The 24,002-nt window shown below is 46.7% G+C and overlaps 1 pseudogene; it reads left to right on the top strand.

The window, feature by feature from the left end:
* Positions 1 to 2,536, top strand: part of LOC141476092 (PHD finger protein 1-like) — a 76,848-nt pseudogene extending 74,312 nt beyond the window's left edge.
* The last annotated feature ends 21,466 nt before the right edge of the window (positions 2,537 to 24,002 follow it).

Here is a 24,002-nt window from a genome sequence, read left to right as displayed (position 1 = left end):
GACAGAAATGCCTATTTGGGCACCAGCACAGTGTTGTCCTTGGGGGGAACTGGAGATGCTCCAGCCCCCTCTGGTGCTCCTGCTCCTCGGGCAACACCGGCCGCACACGGCAAAAGACACGGATGTTGCCCTGCAGAAGGGGAAGAGCCGTGATTTTGGAGGTACGGGGCGGGGGATTCAGATGATTTCCCACCCCACCCCCCCCCAGACCCCCTCCCGGCTTCACCTTGAGCTCCTGGACCAGATTATGGAGACGACGACGCTCCATCTCCTGCCCGTGGAGCTGCTCCCCCTGCTGCTCCACCTTCTGCTTCTGGGCGGCTGCCTCCAGTCGCAGCTCGGCTGCCAGCGCTGCCTCCGCCCGCAGGTGCCCCTCTGTCACCTGCAGCTGGACCTGGGGGGGGAGGAGAACAGCCCTCGGTTAACACAGGAGGGGGAAAGACTGGCTCCACCGGGGAGGGGCGCTGAAGAAGGGCCCCCAAGCCAAGGCGATGCTCAGCATGAAGGCGGTGCTGCCCTACCAGCTGAAGACCCTGGAGTGGGACCCCCCCCACCTCGCCAACCGCCAGCAGTGCTACTGCTACTGCGGGGGGTCCGGCGAGTGAGTACAGACCCCCCCCTAATCCCCCCCCCCCGCTTTGCAATTTCGGGGTGCCCCCCCCCTTAAATTAATTAATTAATTAATCCCCCCCCCAGGTGGAACCTGAAGATGCTGCAGTGCCGGGGCTGCGCCCAGTGGTTCCACGAAGCCTGTACCCAGTGTCTGAGCAAACCCCTGCTCTACGGGGACCGGTGGGTCCGGGGGGGGGGGCAAGGGGGGGGAAAAGGGGTGACACCACCCCCACCCCCCCCCTCCGGCTTCCTAATGGGGGGGGACACACTGTTAAATCCCCCCCTCCCCCCCGCTTTGAAATTCTTGCCCCCAGGTTTTACGTCTTCGAGTGCTGCGTCTGCACCGGGGGGGTCGAGAGCGTCCGGCGGCTGCCGCTGCGGTGGTGAGGGGTGGGGGGCGCCCCAACTGCACCCCCCCCAGCTGCACCCCCCCCCAACTGCTCCCCCCCCCCCCCCCAAAATCGCACCCCCCGAACTGCACCCCCCGGCATCCCTCAATCTGCAGCCCCCAAACTCCACCCCACCCCCCCAGCACCCCCCCAATGCACCTCCCCCACCCTGTACCCCCCCCCAAACTGCACCCACCCCCCCGCACCCCCTCATTTTTGGGGTCCCTCCACCCCCTCCACCCCCCCTCATTTTTGGGGGCCCCCCCAGGGTGGACATTGCCCCCCCATCACCCCCCATTTTTGGGGGTTTCCCAGAGAACCGTTCCCGTCATCACTCTGTATTTTTGGGGCCCCCCCCAGGACACCCTTCCCTCCACCCCCCCGGATTTTTTTTGGGGGCCTCCCCCTTATTTTCGGCCCCCCCCCCCAGGGTGGACGTCGCCCACCTCATCCTCTACCACCTGAGCGTCTGCTGCAAGAAGAAATACTTCGACCTGGAGCGGGAGATCCTGCCCTTCGCCAACGCCAACTGGGACGTGCTGCTGCTGGGGCCGGTACGGGGGGGGCCCGCACCCCAAAAACCACGGGGGGGGTCGGGGGAGGTCGGGGAGGGGTGGTCTCACCCCCCCTACGACCCTGCAACCCCCCCCCCCCCCTGCAGCTCGCCGAGACCCCCAAAGGGGAGCCGCTACGGGCAGCTGCTGGGGGCTCTCAGCGCCCACAAGGACAGGTGGGTGCCCCCCCCCCCGAACCCCCAAACCCCTCCTGACCCCCCCACCCCCCCAGCACCCCTAAATCCTTCCTGATGCCCCTGAATGCCCCCAGCCCCCCACGAACCCCCCCCAAAGCCCCCCAGACCCCTGCCCCCATGTTCGCTTCTCAGCCCCCCCAGCCCCCCCCTCTCCCCCCAGGTTCATCTCAGAGCCCCCCCCAAAGCCCCCCCTCCAAGCCCCCAGCCCCTCCCAGACCCCCTAAAAGACCCCCCCCGACCCCTCCAAACCACCCCAAAGGCCCCCCCCAGCCCCCTCCCCAAACCCTTCCTCCTCCCCAGGTTCATCTCTCAGCCCCCCCAAAAGCCCCCCCCTCCCCCAAACCACCCTAGAGCCCCCTCCAGACCCCCACAAGACCCTCCCCCCAAACCCAAGGCCCCCCCATCAGGCCCCCCCCCCAGCCCTCCCCAGAAGCGCCCCTCCCCCCCAACCCCCCCTCTCCCCCCCCAGGTTCATCTCAAAGCCCCCCTCAAAGCTCCGAAGCCCCCCCCCCAAGCCCCCAGCCCCTCACAACCCCCTAAAAGACCCCCCCCCGAAACCACCCCACAGCCCCCCCACAGCCCCCCCCCACCCCATCCTCCCCCCCCAGGTTGATCTCTCAGCCCACCCCAGCAGCCCCCCCCCCTCGACCCCCCCTCTCCTCCCAGGTTCATCTCGGGCCGGGAGATGAAGAAGCGCAAGGGGCTCTTTGGGCTGCACACGCGGGCGCCCCCCCCGCTGCCCCCCGCTTTCCTGGGGGGGCCCCCCTGTTATAGTTTAAAATAAAAAAGGCTAAGTCCGAAATAGATTCACTAAATGTTTATTAAGGTAGGAAAGCAAAAACAGCGCTGGGCGGCCGGGGAGTCACAGCTCCACCAAAGGCTCGCAAATTCAAGCAAACTGAACATCTCTTTTTATCCTCACAGAGGTCGGGTTCGACATCTTCAGTACGCCCCTCTGCTTCTTCCGTTATCTTTACTCCCTCTGGTCTGTCTTGCTTCACAGCGGTTTCAAGGCAATGTTGGTTGTAAATTAGTTTACACCCTTCCCCTTCTACACGATTGATTAGTTACAAAGTTAAAACAGGGATAACATTGGGGTTAAGCTTATCTTGTAAAAACAGGACATTCCTATACAGTTTAGTAATATAATATAGTGGACGTCTCTTCTTGTTAGGGAGTTCTCAAGACTGCCACAATAAATTACAATCCAGCTTCAGGGGAGTTTTGCAGGTGGTGGTGGCATAATTAGCTTGTGCCATCTCTTACATACATTTGGTTAATACAAAGATAAACATTCACTTACATGGACACATTTTGATAGCATTGCAGTTTGTGTAAGTCAGGACTTTCTTACACTATGTACAACAGAAATGGATAATCCTAAGATTTGATCAGCAACAAATCTTCCTCAGTTATCCATTACAATTCCCCCCTTTTCTTTTATTCACACATCCTACTTTGCTGATCAAATCTTGACAATACTTCACACGCGGCTCAGTTTCTTCTTTTTAACTCTGTGCTTTTTCTTTACAACTCGATTAGGACCTACAGCCTGCAGCATTTTTGTTTCCTGTTTTTGGATAAATATTAGCCCACCCCTATCAGTTCCAGGCTCCCAAACCCTTATGCCCCAAGTTTTCCCAGTCAACCACCCGGGATCTTGATGCTGCAATATCAATATTTTTAAAGATTTACAGTTTCCATCTCCTAATTCTAGTGTTGCCCCACTACTATCATAGCTTGGCTGGGTGCACCCTTCAGGCCACCAAGTAACATTGAGATATTTGTCTGGAGACGCGACTGGCCATCTGGCGGTGGCTATGGTTTCGCAACCCCAATAGGCACAATAATGATGATTAGGGTGATTACAGTAACCTTTTCCCGGATTTGAGCTGGGACACCAATAGGTAGCCCTTACATTCACCCAGGGTTCACACCCTGTGCCCCCAGGAAATCCCACTGCAGCTCCTATTAGTTCGCAATTGGTTAAATTAAAAGAGGGTGCTCCCGCAGTAATATTCATTGGGAGGATCCTGGCTTCATTCCAACTGGAGATAGTCCAATTAAAGGGCTGATGTGGATACCCTAATATCCTGGATATTAAAAGACTTAGTAAGATAACAGCCTTCATTTCCCCACAGTTCAATACCTCTCTGCCTTCCTCGTCTACTCTTTTGCGGAGAGCAACGGGATTTCAGTATCTTCTCGGCAGCAGCAGGTAGTCTTCAGGGGAACCCAGCTGGTATCCTGTCAACAATTTAAATATTTCCACCTGTTTGGCTGTTGTGCCCGTTTCCAGACAAATTCTATGGCACACAGTCTTAGAACTTTATACCAGTCCGTTTCATATACTTCCCAAAGTTCAGGTATTGACAATTCCCATCCACAAAATAATTTACAGATCTCCACTGGATCATCTGGTTCCCGGATATACCTTAAGTCTTTACGACATTTCATGCAATAATTTTGCCTGTTAAATGAAACACAAGACCATTTTCTGTTACAATTTAAACGCTGGCATACAACCCAACATAAGTGCCCAGAGGTAGGGTGTTTTAGACAGGGTATTCCACGGGGACCTCCTATCCCGGATGACACATGTATTTCTGTTTCTGTTTCACAACAAAAGGGAAAAACCTGGGGAGTTCCAGTGAGTTTATATAGCCCAGACCCCCCCGTTTGGTCAGGGATCCTCTCTTCACTCCAGGGTGCAAAATATACTCTCCGCAGATTATTTCCGGGTGATAGTTGGAACCATTGATATAAACTATTTCTTACTTCTCTCCTAGAATGATTCATTTACCAACTTCACTCCGTCTGATTGTTACCCGGAGATCCCCTGGTTGCGTCGTTACTGTCCACTTTTCTGGAAAGATAGGTCCCTTAATTCGGCTGGCATGAGTCCATCCTTTTTCCGCTGTCCGTACAGCCGTATCTGTAGTAAGTAAAACAACAAAAGGTCCCTCCCAACAGGGTGTTAAGGAGGTTTCTTTCCAGGTCTTAATTAATACCTGGTCTCCAGGCTGGACTCGGTGCAAAGAGATGTCCAAGGGGGGTCTTTGTACTACCAAGCCCTTCCTTCTTAGTTCCTGTCTTCTTTTTGTGAGTTCCAAAATGTATTCTGTTAATATTTTATCTTCAACCTTTGGATGCTCTACTAATAACCCAAAATCATAAGGCATCCCATACAACATTTCAAAGGGGGATATACCAGTATCTGTTCTTGGTTGGGTCCTAATATAAAGCAAAGCCAACGGTAAACATTTAACCCAATTCATTTTTGTTTCCACCATAAGTTTAGTTAAGTGTTTCTTTATTTCCCCATTCATTCTCTCTACTCTTCCAGAACTTTGTGGGTGCCAGGGGGTATGATACTCCCACTTTGTACCGAACAATTCAGTTATTCCTTTAATCACTTTAGATGTAAAGTGTGGGCCTCGGTCTGAGTCTATTACTGCAATAGTTCCATATCTCGGGATAATTTCTTCCAACAGAATTTTAATAACTGTCTTGGCAGTAGCCCTTACCACTGGAAAGGCTTCTACAAAGTGTGTGAGGTGATCAACCAAGACTAATAAATACTGATATCGCCCGACCTTCGGCAATTCGGTAAAATCCACCTGTATTTTCTCAAAGGGTCTCTTAGCCAGTTCCCGACCCCCTTGAACCTTTTCCCTCAGTTGTCGTTTATTCACTCTGCGACACGTTAGACACCCTTCTAAAATTCTCTTGGCCAGATTGTAGATTCCAACACAGGCATAGTTCGTTTCGAATTGATCTACTAATGCCTGAACCCCCCAGTGTGTTTTATCATGCAACTTGTTTAATACTTTTCGAGCTAGTCCTTTTGGGAGAATCTCTCTGCCATCCGGTAGCAGCCACTTATCACCATTTCTTTTTGCTCCAATTTGTTTTAACTTATCCAATTCTTGGAGGGTGAATGTCTTATCTAATTTTAGCCGTTCAGGTTCTTCTCCCAATGTCTGAACTATTAACAATGTGGCCTGTTTCGCCTCTGCATCGGCTAGATTGTTCCCTCTTACTGTATGTGTTAGTCCCTTCTGATGTCCGTTTACATGGACTATAGCTATCCTTAGTGGACCTCGTAAGGCCTTTACAATCTCCTGGATTAGTTTTTCATGGACTAATCCCTTTCCTTGGGTGTTGATTAAACCTCGCTCTTCCCAAATTTTTCCAAAAGTATGTACCACCCCAAAGGCATACTTTGAATCTGTATAAATAGTTCCAATTTTATTTTCTAAGAGTTTTAATGCTCTTAACATGGCATATAGCTCGCACGCTTGTGCGGACCATGCTTTACTTAATGGTCCTGATTCTTTTACCTCAAAGGTATGCCCATCCACAATAGCATATCCTGATTTCCGTTTTCCTTCGACCACTCGTGAAGAGCCATCCACAAATAATTTTTCTCCTTCATCCAGTTCATATTCTTCTAAGTCTTCCCTTATCTTAGTCTGTAAATTTATTAGTTGGAGGCAGTCGTGGGTCAAATTTTCTTTAGGTTCTCCGTACAAAAATTGGGCGGGATTTTGAATAGCAGTGGTTTCCATTTCTAGCCTAGGGGAGTTGATTAAAATTCCCTCATATTTTAACAATCGACTATCTGTAAGCCACTTATCAGCCCTTTGTTGTAATACTCCCCGAATGTTATGGGGGGTGTATACCTTTAGTTCACCTCCTAAGGTGACTTTTCCAACCTCTTCTACCAGTAATGCAGTGGCCACTATGGCCTGCAGGCAGGTGGGCCACCCGCGGCTTACAGGATCCAGTATTTTAGAATAATATCCTATAGGCTTTCTTTGTCCTGCCCACCCTTGGGTCAGAACCCCATAAGCAGTCCCATTATCTACATTGATAAAAAGTTGAAAGGGTTTTCGGATATCGGGTAAACTGAGGACAGGTGCTTCTATCAGATCTCTTTTTATATTCTCCCAGCGATTGTCATCCTCGATGGACCATTTTACTAATCCGTTTTTAGTTAATTTTTCATACAAGAATTTTACTTTACTACTGTAATTTTCTATCCACTGTCGACAATACCCTAATAATCCCAATAACTGTCTTATCTGTCTTTTATTAGTGGGCGCTGTTAGAGACAAAATTCCTTTTACTCTTTCAGGATCTAATTTCTTATGTCCCTTTGTGAGCCAATGCCCTAAGTATTTTACCTCTTCTTCAGTGAACTGTAATTTGGATTTAGCAACCTTTAATCCTTTGAGGCCTAAAAAGTTCAATAGCTTGATGCTCTCATTTCTGACTTCTTCCTGAGTCTTTCCAGCAATTAGTAAATCATCCACATATTGTATTAGGATTTGTCCCTGACCTAATTCGTAAGATTCTAATAACTGTTCCAGAGCCTGTCCAAACAAATTTGGGGATTCTGTGAATCCCTGGGGCAAAACGGTCCACCGTAACTGTTGTTTCCTATGCGTCTTGGGATTCTCCCACTCGAAAGCAAAATAGTCTCTGCATTTTTCCTCTAATGGACAGGCCCAAAAAGCATCTTTTAAATCTATAACACTATACCATTTATAATCGGGACTTAACCGATTGAGTATAGTGTGAGGATTAGCCACCACAGGGAACCGGGTAACGGTTTGTTCATTTACAGCTCTCAGGTCCTGTACTAAGCGATAAGACCCATCTGATTTCTTTATGGGCAATATGGGAGTATTATGGGGAGACATACAGGGTTCCAGAAGCCCTTGGGCTAAAAGTCTCTCAATTACTGGCTGCAACCCTTCCCTCCCCTCTCTAGAGATGGGATACTGTTTTATCCTAATTGGCCGGTCTGGGTTTTTTATGGAAACCGTAATTGGTTTGATATTTAGCTTTCCCACCGACCCAGGGCTATACCAAATTTCTGGATTTATCTTGGCTTCATCTTCGGCGGTTAATAAACATAATTTTATTTTCAATTTCTCTTGGTCTACTTCTAAATTGATTCCTAATTCTACCATCAGGTCCCATCCCAAGAGGTTATATTCAGCTTCAGGGACCAATAAAAAGGTTCCCACCCCATATTTGTTTGGGGCTTCTATTGTTACATTCCTTATCAGGGGCACCTTGAAAGGTTCCCCCTTTGCACCAATTATTTGGAGTGTATCTTTTGATTTAACACATCCAGATGGTAATCTTTGGACGGTTGATCTCTCGGCGCCTGAGTCCACAAGGAACTCGAACACCTCATGCTGAGGACCCAATTTCAATTTTATCAAGGGCTCTGTGTTTCTCTGGGTCCCCAGCAAATAGAGCCCCTGACCCCCCTAATCCTCCTTAAAAATCCTTTCATCCTGCGCCCTCTTCCGGCAGTTTCTCTGAATGTGTCCCTTCTTATGACAATAAAAACATTCCATGCTTTGGGTATCAACCTTCTGTTTCCTCAGCTCCACTGGACCCCTTTGGGGACCTTCCCTTCCCCTGACTTGATTTTGCCCCTCTCTCACCGCTGCCATCAGAATTCTGGCTTGTTTCTTCTGATTTTCTTCTTCCCTCCTTACGTATACCTTTTGAGCTTCTCGGAGTAGCTCATCTAACCCTCTCCCCTGCCAGTCCTCTATTTTCTCTAACTTCTTTCTGATATCTGTCCACGATTTAGCCACAAATTGAGTTTTTAATAGAGTTCGACCCACTGGGTTATCAGGGTCTAACCCCGGAATACAACTGCAAACTTTTCCTTAATCTTTCTAGCCATTCAGTGGGGGTCTCATCTTTCTTTTGTTGCTCATTAAAGGCCTTATTAATGTTCTGCCCCCGGGGTACAGAGTCTCTAATCCCCTGAATTACCATATCCCGGAGGTCAACCATGTTATTTCTATGTGCAGGATCCTGGTTATCCCAGTTAGGCCGCTGCAGGGGCCATTTAATATCTCCATTGGGACCATTCAGATGCCTCTGATCCCAGTACCTCATGCCCGCCGTTCTAATCATTCCTCGTTCTTCGTTTGTAAACAAGATTTTTAAGATAGACTCCATCTCGTCCCAAGTATAAATGTTAGGCCCGAGGAATTGATCAAAACGCTCTGCTACCCCTAATGGGTCCTCTAACAGGTGTCCCATTTCTTTCTTAAACTCCCTCACATCCCCGGAGCTGAGAGGTACAGATACAAATCCAACTCCGGGTTGTGGTCCCCCCATAGCAGTCTCCCTTAAGGGATACAATTGATTTTCCTCCCTCCTTTCTCTGGTTTGACTTCTAGTTATTCTTTGATTAGAAGGAGGAGTCTCTTCCTCAGGTTCTGAGGGGGCTGTTGGAGGGAGATTTTGCTCAGGACCTTGCGGTGGGGGGGGAGGGGGGACATAGGGTGGGGGGGACGCTGGAGGTTCGTTTACTTCCCACCTTTTCTTTTTATCATTTTTCTTTTCTTTTAATGGAAACAGATTAGCGGCCTGGGACGTGCCCAGGATCCACAAAAAGGCATATTCACTCTCCTCCTTATTAAATGGTCGTTTGTTGTTAACGTATATGTTTAATTGTTGGCATATCCAATCCTCTAAGGATCCATAAATTGGCCAATATAAATCTTTTCTTATCTGTTTTCCTCCCCATTTTTCCATACAATAATGGATCATTTTCTCCTTAGATTTTCCTTTCCGACACGGGGAATTATCCCAATATTGAATCATCAATCCTAGCGGGCTGTCTTGGGGTATATCAGGGAGCCCACCCCCGCCCCGTATCTCCTGCATGGAACCAGAAACCTTACTTTTCTTCTGGCCCATCTTCCGAGAGTCCCTTCTTTCACTCAAATTTCACTCGCTTCCCTCCGTTCGTGGCCCACGCCCTCGCGGACAATGGGAACCGCACTACTAGGAGGACGACACTCACTTCGCCCGGTGGGCTACTAAGCCAGTGGACGTCTCAGTCACTCACACCCCGGGTACCCAATCCCCGACCGAACGGAACCGCAATATACTCACTCACTCCCGAGTCTTCGTCCGGCTCTTTGTGCACAAAAATTACGGGGAACTGCAGTATCTCCTTTCTCTTTCTTTTTGCTTTCCTACCTCAGTTCGGAAAATCCAGGTGAGCTAGGTCGGAATCTCCTCCGGGACCATCCGAAGATGGGGCGCCCTCCCAGAGTTGAAATCCAAGTCAGCTGTCTGGATCCGAGTCACGGCACCAAATTTGTTATAGTTTAAAATAAAAAAGGCTAAGTCCGAAATAGATTCACTAAATGTTTATTAAGGTAGGAAAGCAAAAACAGCGCTGGGCGGCCGGGGAGTCACAGCTCCACCAAAGGCTCGCAAATTCAAGCAAACTGAACATCTCTTTTTATCCTCACAGAGGTCGGGTTCGACATCTTCAGTACGCCCCTCTGCTTCTTCCGTTATCTTTACTCCCTCTGGTCTGTCTTGCTTCACAGCGGTTTCAAGGCAATGTTGGTTGTAAATTAGTTTACACCCTTCCCCTTCTACACGATTGATTAGTTACAAAGTTAAAACAGGGATAACATTGGGGTTAAGCTTATCTTGTAAAAACAGGACATTCCTATACAGTTTAGTAATATAATATAGTGGACGTCTCTTCTTGTTAGGGAGTTCTCAAGACTGCCACAATAAATTACAATCCAGCTTCAGGGGAGTTTTGCAGGTGGTGGTGGCATAATTAGCTTGTGCCATCTCTTACATACATTTGGTTAATACAAAGATAAACATTCACTTACATGGACACATTTTGATAGCATTGCAGTTTGTGTAAGTCAGGACTTTCTTACACTATGTACAACAGAAATGGATAATCCTAAGATTTGATCAGCAACAAATCTTCCTCAGTTATCCATTACAATTCCCCCCTTTTCTTTTATTCACACATCCTACTTTGCTGATCAAATCTTGACAATACTTCACACGCGGCTCAGTTTCTTCTTTTTAACTCTGTGCTTTTTCTTTACAACTCGATTAGGACCTACAGCCTGCAGCATTTTTGTTTCCTGTTTTTGGATAAATATTAGCCCACCCCTATCAGTTCCAGGCTCCCAAACCCTTATGCCCCAAGTTTTCCCAGTCAACCACCCGGGATCTTGATGCTGCAATATCAATATTTTTAAAGATTTACAGTTTCCATCTCCTAATTCTAGTGTTGCCCCACTACTATCATAGCTTGGCTGGGTGCACCCTTCAGGCCACCAAGTAACATTGAGATATTTGTCTGGAGACGCGACTGGCCATCTGGCGGTGGCTATGGTTTCGCAACCCCAATAGGCACAATAATGATGATTAGGGTGATTACAGTAACCTTTTCCCGGATTTGAGCTGGGACACCAATAGGTAGCCCTTACATTCACCCAGGGTTCACACCCTGTGCCCCCAGGAAATCCCACTGCAGCTCCTATTAGTTCGCAATTGGTTAAATTAAAAGAGGGTGCTCCCGCAGTAATATTCATTGGGAGGATCCTGGCTTCATTCCAACTGGAGATAGTCCAATTAAAGGGCTGATGTGGATACCCTAATATCCTGGATATTAAAAGACTTAGTAAGATAACAGCCTTCATTTCCCCACAGTTCAATACCTCTCTGCCTTCCTCGTCTACTCTTTTGCGGAGAGCAACGGGATTTCAGTATCTTCTCGGCAGCAGCAGGTAGTCTTCAGGGGAACCCAGCTGGTATCCTGTCAACAATTTAAATATTTCCACCTGTTTGGCTGTTGTGCCCGTTTCCAGACAAATTCTATGGCACACAGTCTTAGAACTTTATACCAGTCCGTTTCATATACTTCCCAAAGTTCAGGTATTGACAATTCCCATCCACAAAATAATTTACAGATCTCCACTGGATCATCTGGTTCCCGGATATACCTTAAGTCTTTACGACATTTCATGCAATAATTTTGCCTGTTAAATGAAACACAAGACCATTTTCTGTTACAATTTAAACGCTGGCATACAACCCAACATAAGTGCCCAGAGGTAGGGTGTTTTAGACAGGGTATTCCACGGGGACCTCCTATCCCGGATGACACATGTATTTCTGTTTCTGTTTCACAACAAAAGGGAAAAACCTGGGGAGTTCCAGTGAGTTTATATAGCCCAGACCCCCCCGTTTGGTCAGGGATCCTCTCTTCACTCCAGGGTGCAAAATATACTCTCCGCAGATTATTTCCGGGTGATAGTTGGAACCATTGATATAAACTATTTCTTACTTCTCTCCTAGAATGATTCATTTACCAACTTCACTCCATCTGATTGTTACCCGGAGATCCCCTGGTTGCGTCGTTACTGTCCACTTTTCTGGAAAGATAGGTCCCTTAATTCGGCTGGCATGAGTCCATCCTTTTTCCGCTGTCCGTACAGCCGTATCTGTAGTAAGTAAAACAACAAAAGGTCCCTCCCAACAGGGTGTTAAGGAGGTTTCTTTCCAGGTCTTAATTAATACCTGGTCTCCAGGCTGGACTCGGTGCAAAGAGATGTCCAAGGGGGGTCTTTGTACTACCAAGCCCTTCCTTCTTAGTTCCTGTCTTCTTTTTGTGAGTTCCAAAATGTATTCTGTTAATATTTTATCTTCAACCTTTGGATGCTCTACTAATAACCCAAAATCATAAGGCATCCCATACAACATTTCAAAGGGGGATATACCAGTATCTGTTCTTGGTTGGGTCCTAATATAAAGCAAAGCCAACGGTAAACATTTAACCCAATTCATTTTTGTTTCCACCATAAGTTTAGTTAAGTGTTTCTTTATTTCCCCATTCATTCTCTCTACTCTTCCAGAACTTTGTGGGTGCCAGGGGGTATGATACTCCCACTTTGTACCGAACAATTCAGTTATTCCTTTAATCACTTTAGATGTAAAGTGTGGGCCTCGGTCTGAGTCTATTACTGCAATAGTTCCATATCTCGGGATAATTTCTTCCAACAGAATTTTAATAACTGTCTTGGCAGTAGCCCTTACCACTGGAAAGGCTTCTACAAAGTGTGTGAGGTGATCAACCAAGACTAATAAATACTGATATCGCCCGACCTTCGGCAATTCGGTAAAATCCACCTGTATTTTCTCAAAGGGTCTCTTAGCCAGTTCCCGACCCCCTTGAACCTTTTCCCTCAGTTGTCGTTTATTCACTCTGCGACACGTTAGACACCCTTCTAAAATTCTCTTGGCCAGATTGTAGATTCCAACACAGGCATAGTTCGTTTCGAATTGATCTACTAATGCCTGAACCCCCCAGTGTGTTTTATCATGCAACTTGTTTAATACTTTTCGAGCTAGTCCTTTTGGGAGAATCTCTCTGCCATCCGGTAGCAGCCACTTATCACCATTTCTTTTTGCTCCAATTTGTTTTAACTTATCCAATTCTTGGAGGGTGAATGTCTTATCTAATTTTAGCCGTTCAGGTTCTTCTCCCAATGTCTGAACTATTAACAATGTGGCCTGTTTCGCCTCTGCATCGGCTAGATTGTTCCCTCTTACTGTATGTGTTAGTCCCTTCTGATGTCCGTTTACATGGACTATAGCTATCCTTAGTGGACCTCGTAAGGCCTTTACAATCTCCTGGATTAGTTTTTCATGGACTAATCCCTTTCCTTGGGTGTTGATTAAACCTCGCTCTTCCCAAATTTTTCCAAAAGTATGTACCACCCCAAAGGCATACTTTGAATCTGTATAAATAGTTCCAATTTTATTTTCTAAGAGTTTTAATGCTCTTAACATGGCATATAGCTCGCACGCTTGTGCGGACCATGCTTTACTTAATGGTCCTGATTCTTTTACCTCAAAGGTATGCCCATCCACAATAGCATATCCTGATTTCCGTTTTCCTTCGACCACTCGTGAAGAGCCATCCACAAATAATTTTTCTCCTTCATCCAGTTCATATTCTTCTAAGTCTTCCCTTATCTTAGTCTGTAAATTTATTAGTTGGAGGCAGTCGTGGGTCAAATTTTCTTTAGGTTCTCCGTACAAAAATTGGGCGGGATTTTGAATAGCAGTGGTTTCCATTTCTAGCCTAGGGGAGTTGATTAAAATTCCCTCATATTTTAACAATCGACTATCTGTAAGCCACTTATCAGCCCTTTGTTGTAATACTCCCCGAATGTTATGGGGGGTGTATACCTTTAGTTCACCTCCTAAGGTGACTTTTCCAACCTCTTCTACCAGTAATGCAGTGGCCACTATGGCCTGCAGGCAGGTGGGCCACCCGCGGCTTACAGGATCCAGTATTTTAGAATAATATCCTATAGGCTTTCTTTGTCCTGCCCACCCTTGGGTCAGAACCCCATAAGCAGTCCCATTATCTACATTGATAAAAAGTTGAAAGGGTTTTCGGATATCGGGTAAACTGAGGACAGGTGCTTCTATCAGATCTCTTTTTATATTCTCCCAGCGATTGTCATCCTCGATGGACCATTTTACTAATCCGTTTTTAGTTAATTTTTCATACAAGAATTTTACTTTACTACTGTAATTTTCTATCCACTGTCGACAATACCCTAATAATCCCAATAACTGTCTTATCTGTCTTTTATTAGTGGGCGCTGTTAGAGACAAAATTCCTTTTACTCTTTCAGGATCTAATTTCTTATGTCCCTTTGTGAGCCAATGCCCTAAGTATTTTACCTCTTCTTCAGTGAACTGTAATTTGGATTTAGCAACCTTTAATCCTTTGAGGCCTAAAAAGTTCAATAGCTTGATGCTCTCATTTCTGACTTCTTCCTGAGTCTTTCCAGCAATTAGTAAATCATCCACATATTGTATTAGGATTTGTCCCTGACCTAATTCGTAAGATTCTAATAACTGTTCCAGAGCCTGTCCAAACAAATTTGGGGATTCTGTGAATCCCTGGGGCAAAACGGTCCACCGTAACTGTTGTTTCCTATGCGTCTTGGGATTCTCCCACTCGAAAGCAAAATAGTCTCTGCATTTTTCCTCTAATGGACAGGCCCAAAAAGCATCTTTTAAATCTATAACACTATACCATTTATAATCGGGACTTAACCGATTGAGTATAGTGTGAGGATTAGCCACCACAGGGAACCGGGTAACGGTTTGTTCATTTACAGCTCTCAGGTCCTGTACTAAGCGATAAGACCCATCTGATTTCTTTATGGGCAATATGGGAGTATTATGGGGAGACATACAGGGTTCCAGAAGCCCTTGGGCTAAAAGTCTCTCAATTACTGGCTGCAACCCTTCCCTCCCCTCTCTAGAGATGGGATACTGTTTTATCCTAATTGGCCGGTCTGGGTTTTTTATGGAAACCGTAATTGGTTTGATATTTAGCTTTCCCACCGACCCAGGGCTATACCAAATTTCTGGATTTATCTTGGCTTCATCTTCGGCGGTTAATAAACATAATTTTATTTTCAATTTCTCTTGGTCTACTTCTAAATTGATTCCTAATTCTACCATCAGGTCCCATCCCAAGAGGTTATATTCAGCTTCAGGGACCAATAAAAAGGTTCCCACCCCATATTTGTTTGGGGCTTCTATTGTTACATTCCTTATCAGGGGCACCTTGAAAGGTTCCCCCTTTGCACCAATTATTTGGAGTGTATCTTTTGATTTAACACATCCAGATGGTAATCTTTGGACGGTTGATCTCTCGGCGCCTGAGTCCACAAGGAACTCGAACACCTCATGCTGAGGACCCAATTTCAATTTTATCAAGGGCTCTGTGTTTCTCTGGGTCCCCAGCAAATAGAGCCCCTGACCCCCCTAATCCTCCTTAAAAATCCTTTCATCCTGCGCCCTCTTCCGGCAGTTTCTCTGAATGTGTCCCTTCTTATGACAATAAAAACATTCCATGCTTTGTGTATCAACCTTCTGTTTCCTCAGCTCCACTGGACCCCTTTGGGGACCTTCCCTTCCCCTGACTTGATTTTGCCCCTCTCTCACCGCTGCCATCAGAATTCTGGCTTGTTTCTTCTGATTTTCTTCTTCCCTCCTTACGTATACCTTTTGAGCTTCTCGGAGTAGCTCATCTAACCCTCTCCCCTGCCAGTCCTCTATTTTCTCTAACTTCTTTCTGATATCTGTCCACGATTTAGCCACAAATTGAGTTTTTAATAGAGTTCGACCCACTGGGTTATCAGGGTCTAACCCCGGAATACAACTGCAAACTTTTCCTTAATCTTTCTAGCCATTCAGTGGGGGTCTCATCTTTCTTTTGTTGCTCATTAAAGGCCTTATTAATGTTCTGCCCCCGGGGTACAGAGTCTCTAATCCCCTGAATTACCATATCCCGGAGGTCAACCATGTTATTTCTATGTGCAGGATCCTGGTTATCCCAGTTAGGCCGCTGCAGGGGCCATTTAATATCTCCATTGGGACCATTCAGATGCCTCTGATCCCAGTACCTCATGCCCGCCGTTCTAATCATTCCTCGTTCTTCGTTTGTAAACAAGATTTTTAAGATAGACTCCATCTCGTCCCAAGTATAAATGTTAGGCCCGAGGAATTGATCAAAACGCTCTGCTACCCCTAATGGGTCCTCTAACAGGTGTCCCATTTCTTTCTTAAACTCCCTCACATCCCCGGAGCTGAGAGGTACAGATACAAATCCAACTCCGGGTTGTGGTCCCCCCATAGCAGTCTCCCTTAAGGGATACAATTGATTTTCCTCCCTCCTTTCTCTGGTTTGACTTCTAGTTATTCTTCGATTAGAAGGAGGAGTCTCTTCCTCAGGTTCTGAGGGGGCTGTTGGAGGGAGATTTTGCTCAGGACCTTGCGGTGGGGGGGGAGGGGGGACATAGGGTGGGGGGGACGCTGGAGGTTCGTTTACTTCCCACCTTTTCTTTTTATCATTTTTCTTTTCTTTTAATGGAAACAGATTAGCGGCCTGGGATGTGCCCAGGATCCACAAAAAGGCATATTCACTCTCCTCCTTATTAAATGGTCGTTTGTTGTTAACGTATATGTTTAATTGTTGGCATATCCAATCCTCTAAGGATCCATAAATTGGCCAATATAAATCTTTTCTTATCTGTTTTCCTCCCCATTTTTCCATACAATAATGGATCATTTTCTCCTTAGATTTTCCTTTCCGACACGGGGAATTATCCCAATATTGAATCATCAATCCTAGCGGGCTGTCTTGGGGTATATCAGGGAGCCCACCCCCGCCCCGTATCTCCTGCATGGAACCAGAAACCTTACTTTTCTTCTGGCCCATCTTCCGAGAGTGCCTTCTTTCACTCAAATTTCACTCGCTTCCCTCCGTTCGTGGCCCACGCCCTCGCGGACAATGGGAACCGCACTACTAGGAGGACGACACTCACTTCGCCCGGTGGGCTACTAAGCCCAGTGGACGTCTCAGTCACTCACACCCCGGGTACCCAATCCCCGACCGAACGGAACCGCAATATACTCACTCACTCCCGAGTCTTCGTCCGGCTCTTTGTGCACAAAAATTACGGGGAACTGCAGTATCTCCTTTCTCTTTCTTTTTGCTTTCCTACCTCAGTTCGGAAAATCCAGGTGAGCTAGGTCGGAATCTCCTCCGGGACCATCCGAAGATGGGGCGCCCTCCCAGAGTTGAAATCCAAGTCAGCTGTCTGGATCCGAGTCACGGCACCAAATTTGTTATAGTTTAAAATAAAAAAGGCTAAGTCCGAAATAGATTCACTAAATGTTTATTAAGGTAGGAAAGCAAAAACAGCGCTGGGCGGCCGGGGAGTCACAGCTCCACCAAAGGCTCGCAAATTCAAGCAAACTGAACATCTCTTTTTATCCTCACAGAGGTCGGGTTCGACATCTTCAGTACGCCCCTCTGCTTCTTCCGTTATCTTTACTCCCTCTGGTCTGTCTTGCTTCACAGTGGTTTCAAGGCAATGTTGGTTGTAAATTAGTTTACACCCTTCCCCTTCTACACGATTGATTAGTTACAAAGTTAAAACAGGGATAACATTGGGGTTAAGCTTATCTTGTAAAAACAGGACATTCCTATACAGTTTAGTAATATAATATAGTGGACGTCTCTTCTTGTTAGGGAGTTCTCAAGACTGCCACAATAAATTACAATCCAGCTTCAGGGGAGTTTTGCAGGTGGTGGTGGCATAATTAGCTTGTGCCATCTCTTACATACATTTGGTTAATACAAAGATAAACATTCGCTTACATGGACACATTTTGATAGCATTGCAGTTTGTGTAAGTCAGGACTTTCTTACACTATGTACAACAGAAATGGATAATCCTAAGATTTGATCAGCAACAAATCTTCCTCAGTTATCCATTACACCTTCTTCCACCAAGATATTCCAAAAAAATCATTCCACCAGTTGACATCCATCATAGATTTCCACCTTTGCACTGGGACGTGTGCTAGTTTTCTGATGTTTGCTGCTATATCTCTTACAGCTTGTCCGTTGTCATCAATATGAAGACAACACTCTGATGTGTTAAATTTGCCACATACCCCCCCCTCTTCTGCTAATAGGTAGTCTAGTGCCAGTCTATTTTGGTATATGGCAGTTCGCATCTGTGTTTGTTGGACTGCTATTAAGTCTAAGGCTGAGGCTGTCTCATTGGTAATTATTTCAAGCACTGCTTGCAACCTAATTATTCTATTGAGCATATAAACAGGTGTTCGATATCCCCAGCTACCATCTTGTGCCCATGTTGCTGGTCCATATGTTTCTATTATGCGTTGTGGGGGCCATTCATCCTGCCCCCAATTCTGAGTTCCTCCCATTTCGATCGTTGTTCGTTTCTTTCTCCTCAATTCATCATATAGCCGGACCCCCAGCCCAGCTGCCTGTGTATTAGACAGCAAGAAAAAGAAAGGCATTACATATCCAACATAACAGACTCCTGACCAGTTTGGAGGTAATCTTCGGTAAGCATGTTTCCCACAAATCCAATAATGGCCCTCTAAGGCCCAAGCCCCGTTGGCAAAGGGACCGTCCCATGTTTCATCACCTTGTGGTGTTTCATAGTATAGCGGATCTTCTGTGCCCCATGGTCCTCCTGAGGCGTTTAAATCCCCATTGGAGTCACAATAGTCACATTCAAAGGCCTCTGCATCCGGATGCCATTTACAGTTACATCCTCCCTCTCTTATCGTTCGGTTTGTAGCTGACCAGAACTTTGTGAAATATGTTCTGGTCCCATTTGAATTTTGCCAAGCCCATTGATAGACTCTTATTACATGGGTTTTGCTGGTAGTATTGTCCCGCTGACAAGCCAGGAACAGAGAATCTTTAAAACCCCCCTTTTTGCCAATCTCTCTTGCCGCTGCCCTGCAACCAGCATGCCAAGGTTCATGGAAGGAACATCTTACCCAGGTGCCATCTCTAAGCTTAATGTGTGTTTGGTTCCATCTTCCTTGGTACCTCCGGCAATTATAAGGAGTACACAGTGAGTCATAACAATCCATTCCTGGTGATAATGTCCACTCACATTCACTTTTCCCTAAATATTTCCCTCCCGATTTGGTTCTGTTCAGGCAATAATTCCCTTTTCCTGGGTACAATATTTTCCATGCAGCTCCCTCTTCTGCCCAGACCTTTGTTCCATGGCGTACTGTACTTAAGCTACTCACCAGCCACTTAGGCTGCACAGGCCGGGCTACCCATGGCCATTCTTCAGATCCCCTCGGGCTTCCACATACCCAACAATTACTCAAATTAAAGCTTTTTGCTATTTCATTCCCTAATGTTACAAATTGGTTATCTTCCATTTGACTGTAACACAGAGGGATGGTCACAAGGTTCATTAGTATGGTAGCATAAAACCTGCCAAGGTCTGGCACAGCCTTCCCTCCCATCTCTCAACGCCTACTGGATTGCAGCCAGCAGCGGAGACCGCTCACAGAAGAGGAGTGAAGAGACTGAGCCAGTCTTGCCCTTGGCTCTAGTTTTTAGAACCTTTGCTGGTAACCTCCCCAGGTATTACACTTTTATTTCATTACTCTCGATTTTACCAATTCTGTCTTTTAAGAGTCAATTTCAGTGGATCACTTCCCTGGGTTACTGTCCACTCTCCAGGAGGTGGGGCTATTGGTCCTTTTACCCGTGTAGCACGTGTCCACCCCTTCTCCTTAGTTCGCACAGCTGCTTCTGTTGTCAGGAGTACCAGGAAAGGTCCTTCCCACGCTGGAGTCAGAGTATCCTCTTGCCAGGACTTCACTAGTACCCAGTCTCCAGGCTGTATCTGGTGTAGTTTGAAATCCAGTGGAGCCGTCTGAGGCAGCAATCCACGCTGTCTCAAATCTGTAAGAGATTGGGCTAACCCCCACAGGTAATTTTTAAGAAAGACATCATTAATTTCAGGAATTGGCACACCTTCTTCCCTTCCCAGATATGGAAGTCCGAATAGCATTTCATAGGGAGATACTCCTAAATCCTTCCTTGGAGCAGTCCTAATTCTCAACAGGGCTAGGGGCAGGCATTTGGTCCAGGGCAACTTAGTCTCTATTACCAGCTGGGTGATATGTGTTTTGTGGTTTGATACTCTATGATATCGAGACCATTATGCCCTGGTACCTCTTCCTCTGTCTTCCCATATAAATATTGGGAAGGGTTGATGCTTTTGTCAGTAGTTAAAACTAAGTCATCTTTTTCCATTAAGATGGTTTCGTATTTCAGAATCCTAGAATCAGTCAACCACCGTCCGGATTTTTGGCTTAATATTGTTCTCACTATGTGGGGGGTGGATACTATCAGTGTTCCCCCAAAGGTCAGTTTCCGGCTTTCCTCCACCAGTAAGGCTGTTGCTGCCACCGCTTGCACACAGGTTGGCCACCCTCGTGACACCGGATCCAATACTTTAGATCAATAGGCTACTGGTTGTTTCTGCCCTCCCCAGACCTGGGCTAACGCTCCATAGGCCATTCCACTCTCAACATTTACATAAAGGTGGAATGGCTTTCCTGGGGAAGGAAGAGACAATACAGGTGCTTGTATTAGTTTTTGTTTAAGTTCTTCAAACTGCTGCCGCTCCTCTGCTGTCCACTGGGGGTCTTCTGTCTCTTCTTGCAATTTTTCATACAAAAATTTCACATGTTGGCTAAAATTATCAATCCATAGTCGGCAGTATCCAAGGAGGCCCAAAAACTTTCTTATTTCTTTCTTACTCCTTGGAATTGGAGTTGTTACAATACCAGAAATTCGTTCTGGGTTTATTCTCCTTTTCCCTTCGCTGATCACGTGCCCGAGGTACCTCACCTCCTTTTCTACAAACTGCAACTTAGTTTCTGAGACTCGGAGCCCTTTTTCTCCCAAGCAGTTAAGTAATTTGATGGTTGCAGATCGAACCTCCATCTCCTCTTCCCCCGATATTAGTAAATCATCTACATACTGAAGCAGCTTGATCCCTGGGGAAAACGAAATTTCCTCAAGTATTTGTTCCAACACTTGCCCAAAAAGGTTGGGTGATTCCGTAAAACCCTGTGGTAACGTGGTCCAGCGGAATTGCTGCCTCCTCCCTGTTACCGGGTCCTCCCATTCAAAGGCAAACATGTCCCGACTTTCCACCGCCAAGGGACAGGTCCAAAAAGCATCTTTAAGGTCTACTACACTGAACCACTTGTGTTCATGAGGTATTTTGCTTAGCAATGTATAAGGATTGGGTACTACCGGGTGACGTGTCTGAACAATTTTATTCAGCTCCCTTAAATCTTGCACTAATCTCCAACTCCCATCCGACTTTCTGACGGGTAAAATAGGTGTATTATAAGGAGACATGCAGGGCTCTAAGAGACCATCTTTCAACAATCCCTCAATTACAGGTTGGAGCCCCTTCCTCCCTTCTAGAGATATAGGATATTGTTTTACACGCACAGGCTGACTTTCTTTCTTTAATTCCACTTTGAGGGGGAGTATGTCCAGTCCTCCCCGGTTTCCCTCCGCCACCCAGACTATTGGATTAATCACTTTTTCATCCTCTGTGGTCAACTTATAAAGCTGCACCATCATCCTATCATCTTTTGGAACTATTCCGATCCCTAACAATATCTGTAAATCCCTCCCCAATAAGTTCGCTCCTACTTCAGGTATCACTACTAAGTCCATTTTTGCTTCTCGGTTATTCCCTCGTATAGTTACTTGCTCTACAATAGGGACTGAAAACCCTTCCCCTTTTCTCCCAACCACGTTCGTCGTAAGTTCCCCAATTTCATATCCCTGTGGGATTTTGGTTATACTTGTTCTTTCTGCTCCTGTGTCCACTAGGAATACATATTCCTCCTTCTGGGGTCCTACTTTTAAATTTATCAAGGGCTCAATGTGATGGTTCGACCCCAGAAGGTAGAGCCCCTGACACCCCTATTCTAAAGAATAATCATCCCGCTCCATTACTCGAAACACTCCGTTTTCCTTCTGCCTCATTGGACAATCCCTCTTAAAGTGCCCCTCTCTCCCACAATGAAAACACCTTCTAGGACCTACTTGCCACCCATGAGGGTTCCCCCTCCCAGCCGGTTGAACCTTATATTCTCTGCGCTCACGCTGTGGCCCGCGGCTGGGACCTCTGCCACGTTCACACCACCTCTCTCTCTCTCTCTCAGGCTGCCGCCCCGTTACTTGTTCCACTGCTGCCACCATCAACTTAGCTTTAGCTTTCTGCTTCTCATCATCTCTCCTGACATACACTTTCTGAGCCTCTCGCAACAATTCATTCAAGCTCCGATCATGCCAGTCTTCCAGTTTCTCTAACTCCTTCTTTATATCAGGCCACACCTTAGTGACAAAATTAACCTTCAACAACTCTCGCCCCACATCATTCTCGGGATCTATTCCTGAGTATTGTTGTATATTTCTCCTTAACCTTTCCAGCCAATCTGTAGGAGATTCATCTTTTTGTTGCGTGCTTTCAAGGCTTTATCAAAATTCTGTCCTTTTGGGACTGCCTCTTTTATTCCCCTGATTACTAATCTTCTGTAATCAGACATATTATTCCTCCCCTCCGCATTATTCTGATCCCAGGCAGGCCTGGTCACAGGGAATTTCTGTTCCCCTAGGACTCCCCCAGGGATATCGGGAGGATTTTCTCGCTCCCAAATTCTAATACCCGCAGCCCGGATCGTTTGTCTTTCTTCCGGTGTGAACAGGGCTCCTAAAATGAACTGCATTTCATCCCAAGTGTAAAGATTAGGGCCCAGAAACTGGTCGAGCTGCTCTGACAACCCTAAAGGGTCCTCTAATAACTTTTTCATCTCTTTCTTAAATTCCCGCACCTCGGTGCTAGTCAGAGGTACATTCACAAAGCCTACCCCCCCCGGGGCTCCCGGCATGGGTACCTCTCTCAAAGGGAACATACCCTCCTTATGTTCCCCTTTACAAGACGGCAAAGGAAAATTCCGAACATCCCTTACTATCTGATCTAATTCAGTGACCCGGGTTCTCCGAGTCTCCCCGAGCAGAGGGGCACCCGGTCTCACAGAGTCCCCCCCCTTCCCGTTCATTATCCTCCTCCTCCCCCCCCAATCTTCTTCTGTTTCGTCGAATTCAGGGTTGTATGGGGGTGGCAAATGATCCGGAGGTTCCCAACTTTCTTCTCTCTTCTTAATCTTCTTTCCCCCAAGGTCTTTTGTCATGAATAAGGAGTGAGACCTCCTCCAACATGAAGCATATTCAATTTCTTCTTGGTTTACTGGAGTCTTACTACATACGTAGAGATTCAAAGCCTGGCACAACCAATTCTCCATTGACCCAAACTGCGGCCAGTACAGTGGGTCAGATCTAATAGGTTCTTTCACCCACTCAAACATACAGTACTGTATCATTGTTTTTTTATCTTTTCCCCGGGTGCAACCCTGCCCCCACTTCCCGAGCATCACCCCTAAAGGACTGTCGGGTGGAATGCTCGCACCAGGACTTTCAAGTCCTTGATTCTTTATAGCCTTCTCTCTGCTAGGCCTATTTCCCATTTTACTTTCCCGTGGGACTTTTTCACCTGGAACCATTTCGCTTCGCCCCTTCACTGGCCGGTCTCCTCGCGGAGAAACGGAACCGCAGTTAGAAGGGCTCCACACTCGCTCCGCAGACAATTCTGCGTCTCACACACACAGTCCCAATCCCGCTATCCCAGCCGCCCGAGTAGTACTTAACAGTCAATTTTCTTACCCGGGTCCCGTGCACAGAAATTATCGGCTGCCGCGCGTAACTCAATCCCGTTAACTCAATTCTTCCCTTCCCCTCCTTTGCTCCGGGAGTCCTCTGTCCGGATAGGACCCGCTGCCCCTCACGGGATGAGACAGTGGGTTGGAGACCACTGAAATCAGCGGGGCGCGCCGTCCCCTCTTCGCTGTCTCACCTCGCAGGAACAGGAGTGCTGGCTCCCGGACGAGCCCCCAAA

This window comes from Numenius arquata, chromosome 28 (assembly GCF_964106895.1).
Source record: "Numenius arquata chromosome 28, bNumArq3.hap1.1, whole genome shotgun sequence".
NCBI lineage: Eukaryota > Metazoa > Chordata > Aves > Charadriiformes > Scolopacidae > Numenius > Numenius arquata.
The sequence above is the reverse complement of the archived record's forward strand: the minus strand, read 5'-3'. Positions and strand labels throughout refer to the sequence as shown.